The 21,259-nt window shown below is 33.5% G+C and overlaps 1 protein-coding gene across 1 annotated transcript in view; it reads right to left on the bottom strand.

Annotated features, from left to right (window-relative positions):
• LOC131854692 (SUN domain-containing ossification factor) overlaps window positions 1-21,259 on the bottom strand; it is a 69,780-nt gene that overhangs the window by 42,331 nt on the left and 6,190 nt on the right. The window lies entirely within an intron of this gene.

Here is a 21,259-nt window from a genome sequence, read left to right as displayed (position 1 = left end):
AATGCCATCTAGTCCTACGGTAAGTAGATCTTGTGCTAAGGTTACTAACTAGACAACTGATACAGTATAAATAAGTGAAAATAAATGAACATTATAATCAACCGCTTCAGTTAGCAAAAAGTTACATTAGTATTTTGTCTGCTCTACATTTTTTGCGTAAAAACGACCTTAGTACCGTGTAGTGAAGTGGCTGGTATGTGGTACTAGTAATATTACCGTTTAGCACATAAGTAATAAAAAAAATACGTGTCAACTAAGTACATAAACAATTAACATATGTTCTGAACTACCTGGTTTAAGAGAAACACTATACTTCCTTTAAATCTTGCTAATTTTTATTTTAACTATTGGTCTGCAGGTTTCCTATTATGTAAGCGTTTACAAAAACAAAACAAATGTATAAGTATGTCTGTATATGTATAAGTATGTCTGTATATGTATAAGTATGTATGTATATGAGTTGTATAATACCCTTTACAGAAGCTCTGCTTAGCTTGGGACGAGATAGCGCTGTATGTCCTGAGATATTATTATTATCTAGATTTTTTATGAATATATAGGAATTGCAATTGAGAAGGAATAAGTTTTCTTGAAGGTTTAAATATCATATCGATTCGGAAATACCATTGCTGGAAGGAGATTCCACAATGTAGTTGTGCGTAGCAAAAAGTTTCTAGAAATACGCACGTTGGAGGACTGCCAATCATCCAGATGATCAGGACGGTAAGGTAGGTAGCGCTAACTATATTGTAATGCGACATATATAATGTACTATATGTTAGTGTAAACCTTGTTGGTGAATAATAAATAAATAAACAAATATAGTGAAGCTATAACTATTCGCTTTCTAGATTCCACCGTGCCCTTAACATCGATGCTGCGATAATTGGCCGACAATTATGGACATTCGTGTACGGGATTAGACAGTTCATTACGACCATTCAGTGACCAGCATGACTTGAGTTATTGTTGTGATCAGTCTAAATCCAGTAATTTATGGTAATCTATTTCCGGTGCCAATTTGTTTTAAATCAAATCAAAATGTCTTTATTCATACAGGTCTATTACAGACTCTTATATGACAAATTTACCGTCAGTTTGTAGTGCTTTTGAACTAAGAACTGCTGTATGTAATTCAACATTGAATCTATATTTTTGGAAACATGTACAACCTTTTTTGAAAAGGGCAAGAGCTGAGTTCTTGACAGTTCTTAGCTCGAATACATTCCGAACTGACTATTAGATAGATTTTGACATATCATAAGAGTCCGTAATAGACCTACATGATTAAAGATATTTTTAATTTGATTCAGGTTCTATATTAAGAATCCGTTATTACAATAATGTCATATTTACAAACCGGCTGTTTTCTGTCTGGTATAAAGCGACAAAAGGCATTGAACTCGTGTTTAGGCATGTTGAAATTTCCAACTGTTTTGATGAAATTACTCTGTCATTGGAACATTCAGATGATGAAAATATAAGACGACTTTCACCAAAATGTAACGACATTGATTAATACGAGATCAAACATTGGATCCGTGTTTTTAAAAGATATACAGATAACCTAAACTTAATTTGCTTTCAGATTCAGTTCTTTGTAATGGATGATAATTAAATGCTGCACCCGCCTGCGCTAACGGTTTATGCTGGAGGGGCATGACCAGTGGAGGATGATGAGATGACCATGAGGTCAGGTCAGTGTGCCCATCTTGGTAAATGGCACGATGACTTCCAGGGGGAACTGCGTGGAAGTCAACCTGATATGGTACATTGATAACAATGGGGTTATTATTAGACAATACTAACAATCATCTTTCCTCTTCTTGAAAGGCATTGCCGCAATCATATATATATAGTAAGCTGCTTTTTTTTGGGTAAAAGAGATAGATACATATAGATATTATAGCTGAGTGCAGTGACAGAAGTGAGTATAAAACAATTGTATAAAAATAATTCTCATATTTTAGTTTAGCCAGTTATTCTCATTGTAGGTATAACAAAATTCATTTCAAATCATCATATAGGATAAGGTCAGCATTTAATATGAAACAAAAGACAGACAACTCTTGCATTTATTTTTTTATAATATTTTTTAATAATGCATATGAATTTAACGATGTTTCATTATACCTCTTATTTACCGTAAATAATATTATGAATGCTAATCTAAACATTATTTGTTCATCACCTATTTCTGCCGTCCTGCAATTAGGTGTCCGCGCAAACAGTCCATACAAAGTCCACTTGAGTGAAAGTAGTTAGTTTTAATTACAATGGACAATATTATCTAATTAACTTTGCAATTCACAATCGGTGAATCAGTTTCGAAGCTGTTGTATAATAGAAAGACGTAATAAAAACCGATTGTTATTAGTAATTATTATTTTTATCTATCTTATCTAGAGGATAGGGTACAAACTGTAGAATATGAAACAATATAAAAATGGGCGTTCCTCACAATATTACATAATGACCTTCCCTACATGGTATTTATAGTTTTTTGATAATATTTTTTAATGTAATCAATTAGACGATATAAATTAATCTTGCTAACTAAATTGGTTCATGTAATAATCATTATTGAACTCCAACAAAACCTCATTATTCACGCTGCCTAATGTAAAACAAGTAAATACGCAGCTATTGCTTAATGATGAAATAGTAAATTTTGTTAATGATACAGTTTTTTTAGGAATAACATCGATTACAATGGGGGCCCCATGTTCATTAGCCAGTATTAGTTCTGCTGCTTATGCAATTAGAAGGATAAGGCAATTAACAGACGTGGCGACGCAAAACTTATTTTAGTTATTTCCATAGCATTATGTCATATGGCATACTGCTATGAGTGATAAAATACTATATTTATTTTACAAAAGAGAGCCATACGTTATGGGTTCTAGAGAGTCATTACGTCAATGCTTTAAACAATCAAATATCCTCATTGCCTCACATTTTATGAAAATATTATGTATACAATCCATAGTTTCAATCTGTACAAGTAGAAACTTACAATAAAAATAAGCTAATTTTACCTAAATGCCGTCTACACAAAGTTAGTAATTCATTTTATGGTAATTGCGTAAGATTCTATAATAAACTGCCAGAGTCTACGCTAAATCTTACAGAGAGGCAATTCAAATCTTATATTAAACAAATGTTATGTAAAAAAGCCTATTATAAGATAGATTTTATAGATGATAGCAATATATAGCAAGAATAAGTTTATTTGCGGACAACGTTATAATTTTAATTTTCATACTGCTTTCTTGATATATGATAGCGTAGCGGCTTTTGTATTGATTGCCGCAAAATTATGTAAAGTGCGAATACTGTAACTACCATATAGTAATTTTTGTAGCTGTGACGTGGTCGTGTGGAATGAGTAGTCATGCTCATAAAATGTCCAATCGGCGTGGTGGGCCGGGTCAATGAAAATATAAGTGATGGCTGGCTCATCCGTATATTGAACGAGGGCTGCTTGTGGGGACTGGTCTGCTCTTAACTGACCCCGTTATCTTATCATTTATATTTGATTAAGTTTGTATTCACACGTTTCGACTTGTAAATGTAAACTTGTAAAGGATTATTTAAAAGAGCAACACACAAGTTTCTTGCTCGTTCTTCTTGTGATGAGACAGCTTTCCGAACGAGTGGTAGATAAAAAACAAATTGTTATGACTATTCAAAAGTGCTTAAATTAAGTTTATTTGAATAAATGATTTTCTATTCTATTCTATTCTATTTATGTAAGTATCATTTTAAAATCTTACCAAAATCAATATTACTTTACAGTCATTGTACTAAGCATATAGGTCACTCATGAGATATAAATTAAGTCTATTATATTATTACTAACTGACCCCGTTATTTATCATTTAAATTAAAATCGCCTTAAAAAATAGGGGTTGATGATAGAGGGTGAAAAAGGGTTGTATGTTTAAATGCCACATTATAAAAAAAATAAGAAAAGTATATTTTGGACAAAAAAATAAAAATAAATGTTAATAATAACCTTATAGAGGTGCTGGGTAGTCCCCAACACCTCTATAAGGTTGGTGAGCCGTCAGTTTGTTTGTCATTGTCAAATACATAAAAAACAAATCTTTATTTTTTATAATGTTCAGATTTATATTCCTAATAATATACCTGAACAATTCGCACAGTGCCATCTAATCCCTAGCTAAGCAGACCTTCTGTTATGGTTACTAGACAACTGATATAAATACATATACTTTTTTTTTGGAATACATAAATATATACTTAATGTATAAAAAACACCCAGACCGATAGAATTTCTAAATACTCATGAATAAAAATATTTGTACCGTGCGACGAATCGAACCTGCGATCATCGGACGTAAAACCAGTGTGATGAACTGCTAGACCATGGAGGTCGTCGAATAATATAATAAAATATATGACCTTTTAAATCTGTGATATCACTATACACAATAATTTCGACTGTATCGAAATATGATAAGATTTGTACTGTAAATAATCGATTTAATGTGGGAAATCAATTGTAAAGTAGAGAAATTGTGTTTATTGTTGGATATAATATTACATAATAATTTCTTTACGTTGATTTCATAAGAATTGCACTCAAGGCGGAAAGCAATCGACGCAGTGACACACATATTGCATTACAACCCTTTTTGCGCATTAAAAATAGTCTATATCCTTTCTCAGGATCTAGACCAGTGATTCCCAAAGTGGTCTATATCGACCCCCAGGGGTCTATGATAAACTGCAAGGGGTCTACGACAGCGGTCATCTTGTTGTTTGTACTTTATGTTTTTAACACTAAACAGTTACTAATCACTAAACACTACAGTTAGAAATTTACAAAAAAATCAATACCAGGTAAGAATGGGGGGGGGTCTACCCAAAACAGAAAAATACGCCAAGGGGTCTACGACACACTCCATACCTCTAGACTCCATATTACTATTTATGTACCAAATTTCATTTAAATCGGTTTAGTAGGTTTGGCGTGAAACGCGACAAACAGACAGTTACTTTCTCGTTTATAATATTAGTAAGAATTATGATTTAGAAAGTGTAATTAACAATTAAAATATTGATCAAATGCTATAAACCCTAAATGTAAATCATAACATGAAGAAAGTTACTTCTAATATAATATAAACTGTGATTTAGTTTAATTAGAAACTCAAATAATTTTGCAACATTGCACTCTATATAAAATATTGGTCCTCGGTGGTCTAGCGGTTTAGCACACCGCTTTACTTCTGATGGTCGCGGGTTCGATTCCTCGCACGGTACAAACATTTGTATTCATGAGTATGATTGTTGTATCTGTCTGGGTCTATTCTATGTATGGTATGTATGTATTTAATTAAAAAATCTAAGTATTCATATCAGTTGCCTAGTAGTCTGCTTACCGTGGGACTTGATGGCGCTGTGTTAATGTGCTGTGTCCAGGGGTTATTATTGCCAAAAAAAAGTACCATCAAAATCGGTCCAGCCATTTTAGAGATTAGGCGGAACAAACAGACAGATAGACAAAAATTGTAAAAAATGTTATTTTGGTGTATGTACCGTATTTATATTCTTATGTATGTAGTAAAAAACGGTTATTATGATATTACAAACAGACATATCAATTTTATTTATACGTATAGATGTGGCTGTTATTAAGTTACGTAAAATATTATATTTTTATATAGTTATATAGTTCTAATAAAAAAAAATAAGCAGAGAATCTCATGCGTTTCGTACATGCATACCGGTTCGGGAGAGTCTAGACTTCGCCATTAGATAACACACTATCAAAATGATAAATGTAAACATAAAACATAACATCTGTTTGTTCGTTGTATGAAACAAACGTGATACCTTCTACTTTCCAATATTAATGTTTCAGTCCATAACGTTTCACTGGTTAGTGCAAATTGTGATCTGAAGACTTCATGAGAAAGTCAGTCACACACTAAAGCAACTACTTTCAAATAATAAGCTTCAACCGAGACGAATCTATCGGAGCTGACATTATAAATATGTCGTTTAAAGCATTTTTTTATACTCTACAGTAGTGGCAAACAAGTTATGGTCCATCTGATGGCACACTGCTACCGTAGCCTATGGACGCCTGAAATACTAGGGAGTGTCACGTGTTTAAAAAACCTTAAATTTCTTCCTCCATTTTTTTATACCACGTTAGTGGCAAACAGGCATACGGCCCATCTGAAGGTAAAGGGTTACCGTCGCCTATGAACGTCTGAAACACCAGGGGTGTCACGTGCACGTTGCCGACCCTTAGGATACCGTTCTTGAAAAACCCTATGCTGTAGTCTCTCTCGAGAAGACCTCGGCTGGTAGTTCATTTAACAATCTAAATGTACGCGGGAGAAAGCTACTCAGAGCCCGCACTGTGCGAGACACTTCCTTAATTTAATACACTTTTTCCTTCTTGAAAACCCTATGCTGTAGTCTCTAGAGAAAACCTCTACACGTAGTTTATTCTGCAATTTGTGTATAATAAAAAATATATTGTAAAACAAATGCTATTTTTAAGCCTAATTTGTATCTATATTAATAATTTCGTCAAGGGGTACGGTAGACTCGAACGAAACCTTATGTGAATAACAAAACATAAAAAAATATTGATTTCGAGTCGACAACATATATCCGCAAAATTCGGATTATGGAGTATTTCGTTAAATTCTAATGACACCGACAAACAAACCGCAGTCGGCATCTTTTTATTTCACTACCTAACAACCAATCAACACATCGCGCCAATAAGGTATTCATCTCAAAAAACTGTGACTGTATAAAACCACGTATATACTTTTCTTTAAAAACCCCATGTGGAGTATATAACTATAGAGACTGCTCTATATAGTTTGTTAGGCCACCAAGGCCATCACCGAATGGACTGAATAAAACAGAAAATAAGATTCAAAGTCGCTTAAAATTATTCTATTCTAATTAATAAAATATATTTTTAATCTATTCCTATCCCGTATATCGTAGTAAACAAATTAAAGATCTCATTTTCGTAAACACGAGTACAGCGCAATTTATGTGGACTTTCGAGAGATAAGGTGCAAGAGACCCTTCTATTTATTTATCTACGTGGTTCGAGTGTCAATGAGGATGCATCGCCATAGCCGTAGACCAGGGTTTCTCAAACTTATGGCTCCACTTACCCCTATTAGGCTTTCTAAACTTTGCCGTATCAATAGAACAAATAGGGTATTTTATGAAAAAAAGGATTAAATAGCAATAGGTAGGTAATTTTTATTTCTATTTACTCAATTTAAAGTGATGGATGACGCCGTTGATTACGTATTATCTCCTACGATTTATAAGTGTACACTAAATGTTAAACGCAACTCAGTTTGAGAAACACTGCCGCAGACCATCTATGGTGTGCAGCATGGCTTTATGGTAAACATAAACAACGTCATTAAGAGTGCAGACTTGTGAAGCATGCTATGTTCAATGCGCAAATAGTTCAATGAGAAAGCGCTATATTTATTGCTCTATCTCAGGGCCGCCCAACCCAATTACGATCGCGGGCCAATACAAACAATAAAATAAATTGCATCTGCATGACTGTTACTAATGTTGCAAAAGTGTTTAAAATTAATTTATTTTAATTTAGATTTAAATGGCTTCTATCATACAGGCGACTTTTAATTAATTTTTGATAAAATATAGGATATATTCGTCTCCATGATACTATCTACATTTACGTCAAATTTCATTAAGTCTTTATAACGGATTAGTAGTGTAAAGTTAAGAATGAGACAGGCAGAAAGACACACTTGCGCACCTATATATTAAGTATCGTTTACTGAGGGCTGCAGACACAAATATTTATACATATACCAGAGCTGGCAAATAAAGAGTTTGAAGAAATTGAGAATTTTGCGAGAACAGTGACTTTTTACGATTCTAACAAATATTTTATTATTTATTAATTTGAGATACCATAATTATGAAAAAAATTATGTTTTTTTTTAAACTTAAAATCATATCTTAATTACTATCTCTTTATTATGATAGATTGAGTTATTACATGTGGGTCGCATAAATATAAACTACGAGCCGCAAGAAAACCGCGGGCCGTCGTTTGGTCAACTCTGCTCTATCCATTGGATTACCTGACGGGCCACCTACAGAGAGATAATTTGAAATTGTTACCGTCAAACTTGTCCGTCAAATCTGTATAGAGAATATGACGTTAACGGCAGTCACTAACGAGCTCCCTGCAACGTTGATATAAATAAATAAATATACCTTTTAAGGACAAGGCAACTTTCTTAATATTATTACAAGTAACTTTCTTAACAAATACCATTTGTCATCTAATTTTCCCGAAATAATTATATTCTAACTATGCTAATGTTGTTGGCCGTAGTTGGTCTTCACAGCTTCACCGAACGATAAGCGAGTGCAGATGGCACTCCAAACCCGCGGAAGGACTTATGGAGCGGCTGAAGGCCAACTTCTGCCTGACGGATACGTCTTTAGTCTGAACCGCCATAGCTATTTTATAGTATGGACCATTATTGATAGAAATAAATAAAAAGTAAAATAATATATACATAGAAAAACACCAATACAAATAAATACCCGCAATTCACCAGTTCCGCATATAACCAGCAATTTACTGCCATATCTCACCCTTCAGGCTAAATATAATATACAAGCCAAGCTGTTTGGCGGCGTTGAATTAATAGGTAAAATTAAGGTGCTTACATACGTAGACGATTTAAACAAAGTCGGCATTTGGTTACAATAATGGAACGTCATTTGTCAGGTTAAATTACGCGGCCTAGGTCATTTCTGAAGCATCGGAATGTATTCCTGTTATCTTTTGTGTGAAGTCGGTCACTTTGTTAAATTTTTTTACTGATATGAGAAACCTATTATTAGCTATACAATTGTTTTGTACTTTCTGTTTTTAAGTATTGTGTATGCTGTTGGTTTCAAATAAATAAATAAATAAATAAATAAATAAAAGTAAATTATATGCTACAGAGCTTGAAATATATGCATTTACAATGTAATACAGTTCATTATTTGTAGTAAACTAGCAAACCATCCAGGCTTCGCACGGATGCATTACAAATTTGAATTTCTGGGCATTCTGTACTATAAAACACATGTATTATATAAACCATCCTCTTGAATCTCTCTGTGTATATTGCTGAAATCCGCTGCATTAAAATCCGTTGCGTAATTTAAAAGATATAAGTGAACAGATCCGACAAACGTGGTTTTACCATACAAATTAATATTCTATTAAAAATAGGGTTTGCTGATACAAGGAAAAAAATTTAGAATACAAGAATTTTAAATATTAGAAGAGGATAACAATTAACTTTGTTTGGTACTAAAAGATAAACATATAATTAATAATGAGTGCGTAGCGATTTCTATGTTGATTATCACGTGCCTCTTACTTTTTACACTGTAATTATTATATAAAAAAAACATCTATTCCATAGAGCAACACACAAGTTTCTTGCTCATTCTTCTTGTGATGAATCTGCATTCTGAATGAGTGGTAGACTCAAAATATTCAAAAGTGCTTGTAATGAGTTTATTTGAATAAAGATTATTTCTATTTCTATTTCTAATGGTTTTTGACTTCTATTTTATTATATTTTTTCTAAACGAAATATACATTTGGCGGTGATGTGGCTAGTAGTAGTGTTAGCTAGGAGTTTAATAAGAAATGGACCTTTAACCAAACATAGGCCGTTCCAGAATATGGTTTATTTGAATAAAGATTATTTCTATTTCTATTATATGTATAAGATATAGTTAAAAAAAACTAACGCAAGCGTTTAACACTGATCTCTCAAATTCACGAAAACGATATTGTGACGAAAAACCTAAAATATTTATTGGAATTATATTAAAAACAGTCGACATTCTTATAGAAAATGCTATTGAAATGGAAAATAAGACGAAAAACCGCAAAGAACGAGCACCGGGTGCCGCATGTTCAAAATGTTAACACTACAAAGTAGCCTGTACTAAGTTTTATTATCTATGCACTGCTGCATATCGTTTCACTTTCGACGTCGTGTTCGATACGTGAAACTCGAACAAGTTTTCTCCGCCGATGTTTTCTCACGGGACGACAGCATGGGGTTTTTAAGAAGGGTATATTAAAGTTTCTTAAGCACCCCTTAAGCAATTCAAATGGGGGTTGAAATTACGACGGCCTGAGCCCAGGTTCGAACCCGTAGCGGTGCCCTAAGACTAAAGGCGTATCCCTCAGGCGGGAATTGGCCTTCAGCCGCTCCAGAAGTCCTGCCGAGGGTTTGGAGTGACTCGTCCGGTGAATCTGTAAAGGCCAGCCGCGGCCGACAGCATTAAAGTAGTCCGAAAAAAAGAGTTGGCAACGCGCACGTGATTCCCCCAGTGTCTCAGGCGTCCATAGGTTACCATCAGATGGGCCGTATACTTGTTACCACCATCGTAGTATAAAAAAAGTGGGAAATTATTGTTTACTTATTACGGCATTAGGCCGAGCCCGCTCCGGCGTAAATTTTTGGACATTTTTACATAATGCATCAAATAGAGGGGACGCATATAACGATGGTGTGCATAAAATTGGTAAATTAGATATTATATATTGTATATGACATTATCTCTATGTCTCCTTTTTTCTTTGTACACGTATTTAAGGATGTTCTAGTAAACACACTGTCCTATAAAACTTTCTAGGTTTGCTGAAAGAAATCTCTTTTTAGAGATAAGCTCACTTTTGTATATTACTATTATTATTTCTAGTATTATTTCCTAGTATTATTTTATTATGTATCACTGTTTTTCTGTTATGTGTACAATAAAGAATATAAATAAATATCTGTAAAGATTTTTTATTATCCACTAAAAAAACTTTCTTCTTTAATTAAATTGCAACTATTCGTATACACGTGACACCCCTGATGTTTCAGGCGTACATAGGCTACAGGAACCGTCTATCATCAGATAGGCCGTATACATTGCCACCTACGTAGTATAAAAAATATATAATTATATATTTTTATATACATGCGACGACCTCGGTGGTCTAGCGGTCTAGCACGCCGCTTTACGTCCGATGGTCGCGGGTTCGATTCCTCGCGCGGCATAAACATTTGTATTCATGAGTATGATTGTTTGTATGGGTCTGGGTGTTTTCTATGTATAATATGTATGTATTTACGAAAAAAAGATCTATGTATTTGTATCAGTTATCTAGTACCCGTAACACAAGCTTTATATAGCTTAACTTGGGACTAGATGGCGCTGTGTGAATTGTCCTGAGATGATTATTATTATTATATTTTATACATATACGTAGGTCTACTTGAATTACCGATACATTCGATTCAATTCCGTTTCCCTAGAATTAAGTGCATGTCGATTGTCGACCGCTTTCCCTCAGTCGATCGTAAATAACGAATTCATTTCAAATAGCACTACCGCTGCTATGGATTACCGCAGGGGCAGTTGACAGGGCTGGACTGACAACAATATAATATAATCTTATATATCAAATTTTCGTGTCACAATGTTAGTTACCCTACTCCTCCGAAACGGGTTGACCGATTTTTATGAAATTTTATATGCAGATTCAGTAGGTCAGAGCTACTACAGGAATCGGCTACTATCTATTTTTCACACCCCTAAGTGATAAAGGTTATCCACTTCTAACATATATTTTTTTGTTATGTGGCATTAAAAAATACACACCTATACCTAAATACCCTAAATTTTTACCCTTCTACCATCAAGCCCTATTTTTTAAAACCAATTTTAATTTATATGGCTAAGCAACGTACGGGGTTAGCTTGTATTACTGTAAAGTTTCATCAACATCCGCGTACTAGTTTTTGCGTGAAAGAGTGACAAACTTCCATCCGTCATAACTAACAAACTTTCGCATTTATAATATTACTAAGATTTGTGCATTAAAGTTTAAATAAATAAATAAATAAATCGTTTCCTTTATAATTAGTAAGATATGTTTTGTTTGTGCATTAAAGTTTAAATAAATAAATACGTTCCTGAGTACGTCCCGCTCGCATGTTTTATGGTGTCGGCATTCAGACTCGATTTTCATTAGCAGTAATAGCAAATTGCGAACCAATTCACTTGTAACTGAATGCATTGTCAAATGATGAATATAAACACATGATTTGAAGTACACGCAATACAGTTTACGAGACTAATTTGTTACCTTGTTATTTACTTATTTTTATACTCCATAGCTATTATAATATATTTTTTTATACTTTCTCTTATTTCTCTTTAGTCTTTGAGCAACAATAACAATTGTATGGTGAGTCGTAATAGATTTAATATAAATATAAAAAAAAGATATTTTTATAATTAAGACTAGGAATACATATATTAAATAGTGGTAACAAAAAAAACCTAGATAGCTTCACACGTGTAAGTAGTTGAGTGTCTGGTAATATAACCTTTTATAAAATTAGTATCTATATTGGCACTAGCTCCTGTCTTATGAATACCTAGTACTCGTATAACTATCACAATACGGTATTTGGCCCATTTTAATTTATTTACTAGTGTACAAGGGAAAGCCTAATTAATTATCCACCTAGCAATTTTTATAGAATATCTATTTTTTGTAATAAAACCAGCTAATTCTCAGTCTCTGATAAATCATTCCATAGAATTAAGCTGTTTTAATTAGCTCCAGTCTTTTGAATATCTGGTACAACTATGGCTCAGTTTAAATAATTTAGAAGTTAATTAGTTAGAAGAGGTAATCCACCTAGCAATTATTATGGAATATATAGATATTCTATAATAACTGCTAGGTGGAATCATCGCTTGCCAGAGACTGACATCATCATCATCATCATCTGCTTCATCCTTATCCCATTTATTTGGGGTCGGCGTAATATGTTTTTCGTTTCCATTCATCCCTGTTCGCAGTCATCGCGTTATTTACTGCCAGAGACTGACAGTGTCTGGTAATATAACCTTACATAGAATTAGTCTGTTTGAACTAGCTCTCGTCTTATGAATACCTAGTACAACCATCACAATGGGAATTATTTGGCCCTGTTTAATTTAATAAAAAAGTTAATTCACACAGCAATTATTATAAGAATATCTATTTTTTAGTCAGTCTCTGCTAATATAACCTTCCATAAAATTAGTATGTCTGAACTACCTCACATCTTATGAATACCTGGTACATACAGCTTATTTATTAGTCACCTAGCAATTATTAGAATCTATTTTTTTAATCAGACTGGTAAAACCATAGAATTACTCTGTTTAAACTAGCTCTCGTCTTATGATTACCTAGTACAACTATCACAATGCGAAGTATTTGGCCCAGTTTAATTCGCCCACTGCACTAATTGGGCAATGGTTGAGAAATTATCATATGCCTTGTGCTACTTCAGCGCTGAATTAAATAACGACATTCATCTACCGCGTGCATTCTCTTCGATGACTGATGAGACGTATGACATATAAAATGATAACCAGCTGTAAAATATCAACTGTAGCGATATGACGACCGAAAGGTTTTTCTGTCTGAACAGAAACGAAATAACTAAGTTGGACAGGTCTTATTTTATAGTCATACTACGTTTTATCTGCGACTTAGTCAGCGTGGAATGAAAATAAATAAAATTTATAAAATAAAAGTAGCCTAAGATACTCCTTGCTGTAAGTATATGTTGTACGTCAATATTTGTTGTAAAATATCGCTGACGAATATAATATTGTATGTAGGTATATAATTAGCACATTTTGGCAAAACATTAAACATAAAAAAAAAAACAAGTAAACATTGGTACACTATATGTTACAGAATAAGGTTTAACTAACATTATTAATACCTGAAGCAAAAAATTTGTACCCCATTTTAAGAAAATTGCCCTGTTATATAAAGAAGTAGAATGTAGAATGTAGAATTCTAATATTTTTTTCTGAATTATGCATAAAAAATACATTAAATCAATATAAAAAAAAATTTACTATAGATTTGACACACACATGCATATAACACTTTTGTTTATTGTTAAACTCTGTGGTCAAATTGAGAATAGGTAACATTGTTTGCCTTTAATATTATTTAATAATATCTCAGGACAATTCACACAGCGCCATCTAGTCCCAAGCTAAGCAGAGCTTGTGTTATGGGTACTAGACAACTGATATAAATACATAGATACATATTTCTTTTTGTAAATACATCCATTTATTATATGACTATAGTCTTACTGAATGTCAAATTAATTGTGGTCGTATTTAGGCCACTATTTTGTACAAATACATAAGCAAAATCATGCATCTTGTTATAATGATCTTAAAATAAGCGCCCTCGAGCTGATCACTGCCAAAGTCATCATCACCGTAAAATTATGATATACAGCACGCATTATAACATCTCTCATTACACCTGTTGATTTCTATAACGGCTGCGTATTATGGAATTGATCTGTATCTGTTAACTGCCAAAATACTTGTAGACAGGACAGAGTAGGTCATAGGTTCGTACTCAGGGATGGTAGACCATAACCCAACCCTAAAAAAAGAATAATAAAACTGGACAATTCACACAGCGCCATATAGTCCCAAGGTAAGTAGAGCTTATGTTATGAGTACTAGACAACTGATATAAACAAGTGTATACAATTTTTATGTTTCCACTAATGCGCCACCTACTCTATTTTTTTTTTTTGTAAATACTCTCTTTCCAAAGGTTTAGAAAGGAGTTGAGTAGTTTAAAGGAGATTGCATTAGCGATAAGACCGCCTTTTGTACTTAGTTTTTTTTTTAATTCAATAATATTATATTACGATATAAGAGCGTTATGATGGTTATAACACACGTAGCGGTGTTGCAGCTCGAGCGGAATGCGAGAGCGTAATAGAGCCGAGTGTGTTAAATACGCACGGTCATCGTACGACGTTATTCAACACACTTCTAGGAAACAAAATAAAAAATCATCACCATATTATATTTTGTTGATAATTAATTATTGATTTTAAATAAACTCAACCATAAAACTGTAATCAACACTTGGTTTCCCGCCGTTTTATTTGTTTAAATCAGCGTGATGCCCACTGGCTGGCGACGCGCGATGTTAGTTAGAAATTAGATTAAAAAAAATAGCAAGTAGTGCACGCTTGTTTCATAAGCTGCTTTATATATAGAAAACCAGTGAAAATAGATCCTTTTTACGAGCAAAAGTGTTGAAAAAGTCTATACTTCACTTTTCATAATATTAGTATAGACAATCGATTGCTCGCAAATATGCAGTGCTAAAAACGTATACACTTCAAAATACGGAATTCTAGAAGTCATTTTCTAACAGGTTATTGGCCTACTTTTTATTTACGAAATTAAATTTTAACGCCAAAGTAAAGACCGTGTATTTCCTTCAGGAGGGTACATAAAATAAAGTAATTACATGATAAACTTGAACGGCGCGGTGTACACTACATCATTTATTCATACGTGGGTTCGACCTCTATCGACCTTTTCTGTGGTAGGTAAATATATAGAATGCTTGAATTTAAAATGTAATTAAACTATATGTAATGAGTTTGTCTATAGTAGGTATCAGCAAGACAGAATGCACACCAATATATTAGCACCAAAAACACTTGTGTAACACGTACAAATTGCGTATCAACTCTTTATACCGGAGAATGAAATTAATAGTGACTAGGATCTACCCTCTATTTCGACCGCGTGGAATTTAATTTATTTTTATTCAAATAAATAAAATAACTTAAGTTATCCTTATATGTAACATAAGGTATCTGCTAGTGAAAGTTCCGCTAAAATAGGACCAGCGATGAGCAGGAATAAACAGACAGACATCACGTGATATACTAAAAATACAGTAAAATTGAGGATATCCTCCTTTTGGAAGTTGATTGAAAATAGAGATATAAAAGGGATCAAGAATCATCCTTGGGGTACACCATTTCCATAAGAAATTAAAATCTAAGGAACCCTAAAAACGGCAGGCTGTGACATCACAAGTCTGAGTTAAAATCAAAGTGACTGCTGCCGTTACGTTTCTAAAACTCTGTAGCTTAAACGAAAGTTACTTTCTTTAAGTTAATAAACAAGTAACAGGCTACACAACAGTAGTGTCTGCAACATTTTAGGTATAAGAAATTGGTTTCCCAAATTTATCATTATGCACAACATCTGAGACCTCTTATAGATTTAAGATAACTGAAACTATGATTCTGAATGTCAATACATTTATTCTTAAAAACATGCTCTCGTGCCCTAAATATTATATATGCGAAGGTGTCTGTATATTTGTTACGATATCACGACATAAAGAGTTCCCATTTGTAGCCGAAAAGGACGTACATATATTTGGAGACTACTTTTTATTCACGACCTAAATAATATAGTAAATATCACAGAATAAACATTTAATAACCACCTATATAACATTAAAGCCTCTATAATTTTTAAATACTCTGTACAAAATTATAAATCATCACAGATTATCAAAATAATCCAATTTACATCTATTCCAAAGCTTATGTAACAATTTTTAAAAAGGCGACAAAGCGGAGTAATGTTGTTTTAATTCGCATTACGTTCCACAAACGAACAATCCGATCAATTATCCAATTACAGCCAGTAACAACATTCCAGAATTCTAGATACGATAGCATCGCTTCTATTACAAATGTTTAAAAATCGAAGCGAATTGGATTCTATTTTTGAATTTTAGCGGGAATTGCGCAAAAGATACGTTAATTACTAAACTACCAGTAGAATAACAAATTAGAATTCAGGAAATACAATCACTACCATCTGCGTGCGTATTAGAAAATATCTTGGAATTTATTTAATACAGGTGTTCGATAGCGGAAATGATGCACTTTGAGTTTGCTTCAATGTACAATTATTTTATTATGTTTAGACAGATAAATTTATACTAATATTATAAAGCTGAAGAGTTTGTTTGTTTGAACGCGCTAATCTCAAGAACTACTGGTTCGAATTGAAATTTTTGTGTTGTCCATTTGTCGAGGAAGGCTTTAAGCTATATAATATTACGCTACGACCAATAGAATTGAATCATCAGTGAAAAATGTTGCAAAAACATTATTCATGTTGAGGACTTCCGTTGCGTGCGCTGCGTAAACTGTTCAAGTTACATAAAAAAATATGTATGAAATGTTATTGATAACCACGCGAACGACGTTGCGGGCACAGCTTGTAAAGTATATAGTACATATTAGTTACTACTATTATAATTTTATTTTTAATAATTTCAGGCTACTGATATCCATTAATAATGACTGTAAACAACTTAGTGCTTATTAACTTTATATAGCAATACAAAACGTTCACATTTGTCTCAATCCTAGACACCGCAAGTCACTATGATAAATTACAAAGCACATTCCAGTGCTTTACGAGCATAGAGCATAAACATGGCCGACACCGCGCCATAAGTCAACTGTAATCCGCCGAAATCCCACGCAAATCGTGAACGTAGGGAAAGTGGTGAAAATTAATATTATTTTCATACAATAGAATACCTTGTTTTACAGTTATTTGCAACTGACTTTCAAATGGCAAAGATTTTTTGACTGAACGTATATCTATGATAAATGTTTTTTTTTTAATATGACTGAAATGGAAGCAAGGTTCACCTGATGTCAAGCGGTGACCATCGCCTTCTATATAATAATAACACTATTCACGTTGTTATATGGACACCTATTATACCACTTATGTGTATCCTATCCAAAGGACTAAGATATCATGCCTCTTATCCTGTAATTTCACTGCCTAATCTGTACCCAACAAAAGAAACACATCTCACAAAACGGAAGCAGCAGTTGTTCCTCTCACTGTCTTAATTTGAGTTAATGTTTTTTTGTTGTTATTTAGTACATGTCACATTTAGTGTATAAAAATAAAAAAATAAAGAGAAAAAACATCACAAAATAAGCTGTTGGCGGCTGAAATAGGTGAGAAGGTATCCAAGCTTATGACTACGTACAATTATACTTCAGTTATCATTTTACATTCTCAATAATCTCACAAGATTGACAGATTGAGTCGCATTTAAACTACAATATCAATTCATAAATTGAAGGATTGATCAATATCGTATAACTTTATGTGGCACGATAAAAGCTTTTTCTATTTAATTGACGTTCGATGGAATCGAGATTGTCATGTCCAGTGCATGCTGCACTGAGATTATAGATGAAACTGTTTAATATATTGTTTGCTGGAAATATCAAATACTAATCACTTAACCTAACCCGACTTTGCTCGGGTACAAATATTTTTGCATTTAATTGCAAAAATATTCGCATAGTGCATGATTTTTTTTAAGTATGATATTGGAATGGTGCTCCTGCCTGCGCTAACGGTTTACGCTGGCGGAGCACCAGTGGAGGATGATAAGATGAACATGAGATCAGGTCAGTTAGCCCATCGTGACAAATTCACCAGGAATTTATTCTGATGGTTTCCAGGGGGAACTACGTGGAGGTCAACCTGACATGGTACATTGCTAGGAATGGGGTCATGAGACCACATTACTAACAATCCCCTTTCTCCTCTAAGTACGATATTGGAATGGTTGCGCTACCCGCCTGCGCTAACGGTTTACGCTGGCAGGGTACCAGTGGAGGATGATAAGATGAACATGAGTTCAGGTCAGTTAGTCCATCGTGACAAATTGACCTAGAATCTATCACAATGGTTTCTAGGGGAACCGCTTGTAGTTCGACCTGACATGGTACATTGCTAGCAATAATATCATCAGTTCACATTACTAACAATCCACTTTCCCCCCAGTGCATGATGTTAGAATAATACTCATGAAAGCTTAATCAGAAACTATGTACTAATATTAACAATAATTAAACAATATGTTATATTGTATGTTTAATTAAACAAAACCAAAAACGCGATCAGAAAGTGTATTAAATATACGTGAAAATACTGTGAGTACGAAATGAATATCGGTCGAGTTCCAATAGTAGTAACAAAGGAAGGTAGACGCATATGCCAATAAAATGATTTTATTTGCCATCTACCCGCTGTTCTTCAGCCTACCCGAGAGCATGTCATTAGAACACTGCCGAATCGGGAACTCAATAAATATAGAACGTGGTAAGAGCCCGTGATTTTTACTAATTATACGTATTAACAATAAGTTGTTTTTCTAACATCTAACATTCCTAACGAGAGCTATAGAGAATGATAACGCGAAACTTGATAAGAATGCCGTCAATCTGGTCGACCGGTATCTGTGACTGATACTGGCCACTTATAACATGTAGGAACAGAAAGTAACGCCCTTTATGATTGTACAACATGCTTGTATATGGCAAGCAAAAAATATAAGCACATATCTGGTTTTGTTTAATTAGAGGCAATTAAAGTAAAATTCTCACTGCAAAACATGAGTAGATTAATATATAACTGCTACTAAATTGTCCATCTATACATTTCTTGCTATATACACCGCCTTACTTCCGATGGTCGCGGGTTCGATTCCTCGTACGGCTCAAACATTTGTATTCATAAGTATGATTGTTTGTATCAGTCTGGGTGTTTTTTATGTATAATATGTATTTATTTAGGAAAAGATAACTATGTATTTGTATCAATAATCTAGTACCTATAACACAAGGTTTACTTTGCTTACTAGATGGCGCTGTGCGAATTGTTCTGAACTATTGTTATTATTATTTATATGTTTATGTATATACATTACAATATAGGACAATTTAATATTATTTATGTGTGTGTTTAAATAATTGTGACCACCTATATAAACTTATATAATCGTATTTATTTCAATATTACAATTGATATGAATACATTACATCAACATATATATGAATACATTTGAAGCGGAAGTATATGATATACCTGATGAATGAGAGGTATTGAGGGTTTTATGAGGAGATATACAGAGATAAAGAAAATGCGACTAATACGACAGCAATATATAATAGAATGTTACAAAAAGAATGTGTCAAAAAAATATCTTTATAAAACTAAAATATAATATAAAAACGTATCAAGGAGTTCGCTATCACATTTATATAAGGAGCATATGACCATGTAACTGTCCTGATGGTAAGTGAATACCGCCGGCACACAGAGCTATTACCAGCAACACTAGAGAAATTACCCGGCTGCTGCCAATCTGTTGTTTCTAATTACAATTTTCTTTTTTCTCTATTTTCCGCATAAACCAAACATTAAACTGTTTATGCACAGTGCTTTGCATCAAAATTATTTTTAGATATATATGTGTGAATATTTCAGACAGATTTCTGGAATAGATCTGCGCGAATAACTGCTACACCTGTGCCAACTTTTAAGTACATGGCGACGCGATTATTGAGGAAAATATCCGTGACATTCTAATATACGTCCGTATTTTTGCAGTAGTCTTCATTTATGTAAATATGTTCTCTAATACGGTTGAGTGCAATGATGGCTGGCTCATCCGTCATACTCGTGAACGGTTGCTGCTTGTGGGGACTGGTCTGTTCAGGTTGCGATCACTGATTAGATTTTTTGTTTTCTTTTTAAATAGCATATGCTGGTGGTATCTCCTAAATTTGAGTTTAAATGAAATTGTATTATGTAAATATGTACAACATTTAAAAAAAAATACGAGTTGAGTTTCTTGTCAGTTCTTCTCATCTCGAAATCATTCCGAACTGACGGTAGATTTGACATAAGAGTCTGTAATAGACCAACATGAATAAATATAATTTGAATTTTTGAATTTTGAATTTAATACTAGCTATCCGCCCCGGCTCCGCACGGGTGTCGTATCTTCGTCATATTCCCTTCCCTCCCAAAATTCGTGAACAGTATACCAGGCGCTGGCAACCAGTCAGTGGCGCAGACCATACCAAACATAACAAAGCATACAATGATCAGACCTAGAGATTTGGTGAGGGCGGAAATATATCTAGAGGGCGCTTAATTGCAAACAAACTACGAGCTTAAGATGAAATCTCAGAGGTCACAATTATATTTATATAAATAAATAGATTCTAGTCCCGGCTTCGCACGGGTCTCCATGTATTGCACATATAAACCTTCCTCTTGAATCACTCTATCTATTGCTAAAAACTGCATTAAAATCCGTGGCGTAGTCTAAATGATCTAAGCTGACAACGAAAGCGACTTCATTCTATACTGTGTTAAAGACATTAACGCTTATCAAACTAAAATAATTAAATCTATTAAT

Source organism: Achroia grisella, unplaced genomic scaffold (genome assembly GCF_030625045.1).
Source record: "Achroia grisella isolate CSIRO2021 unplaced genomic scaffold, CSIRO_AGI_Agris_v1 utg1244, whole genome shotgun sequence".
NCBI lineage: Eukaryota > Metazoa > Arthropoda > Insecta > Lepidoptera > Pyralidae > Achroia > Achroia grisella.
The sequence above is the reverse complement of the archived record's forward strand: the minus strand, read 5'-3'. Positions and strand labels throughout refer to the sequence as shown.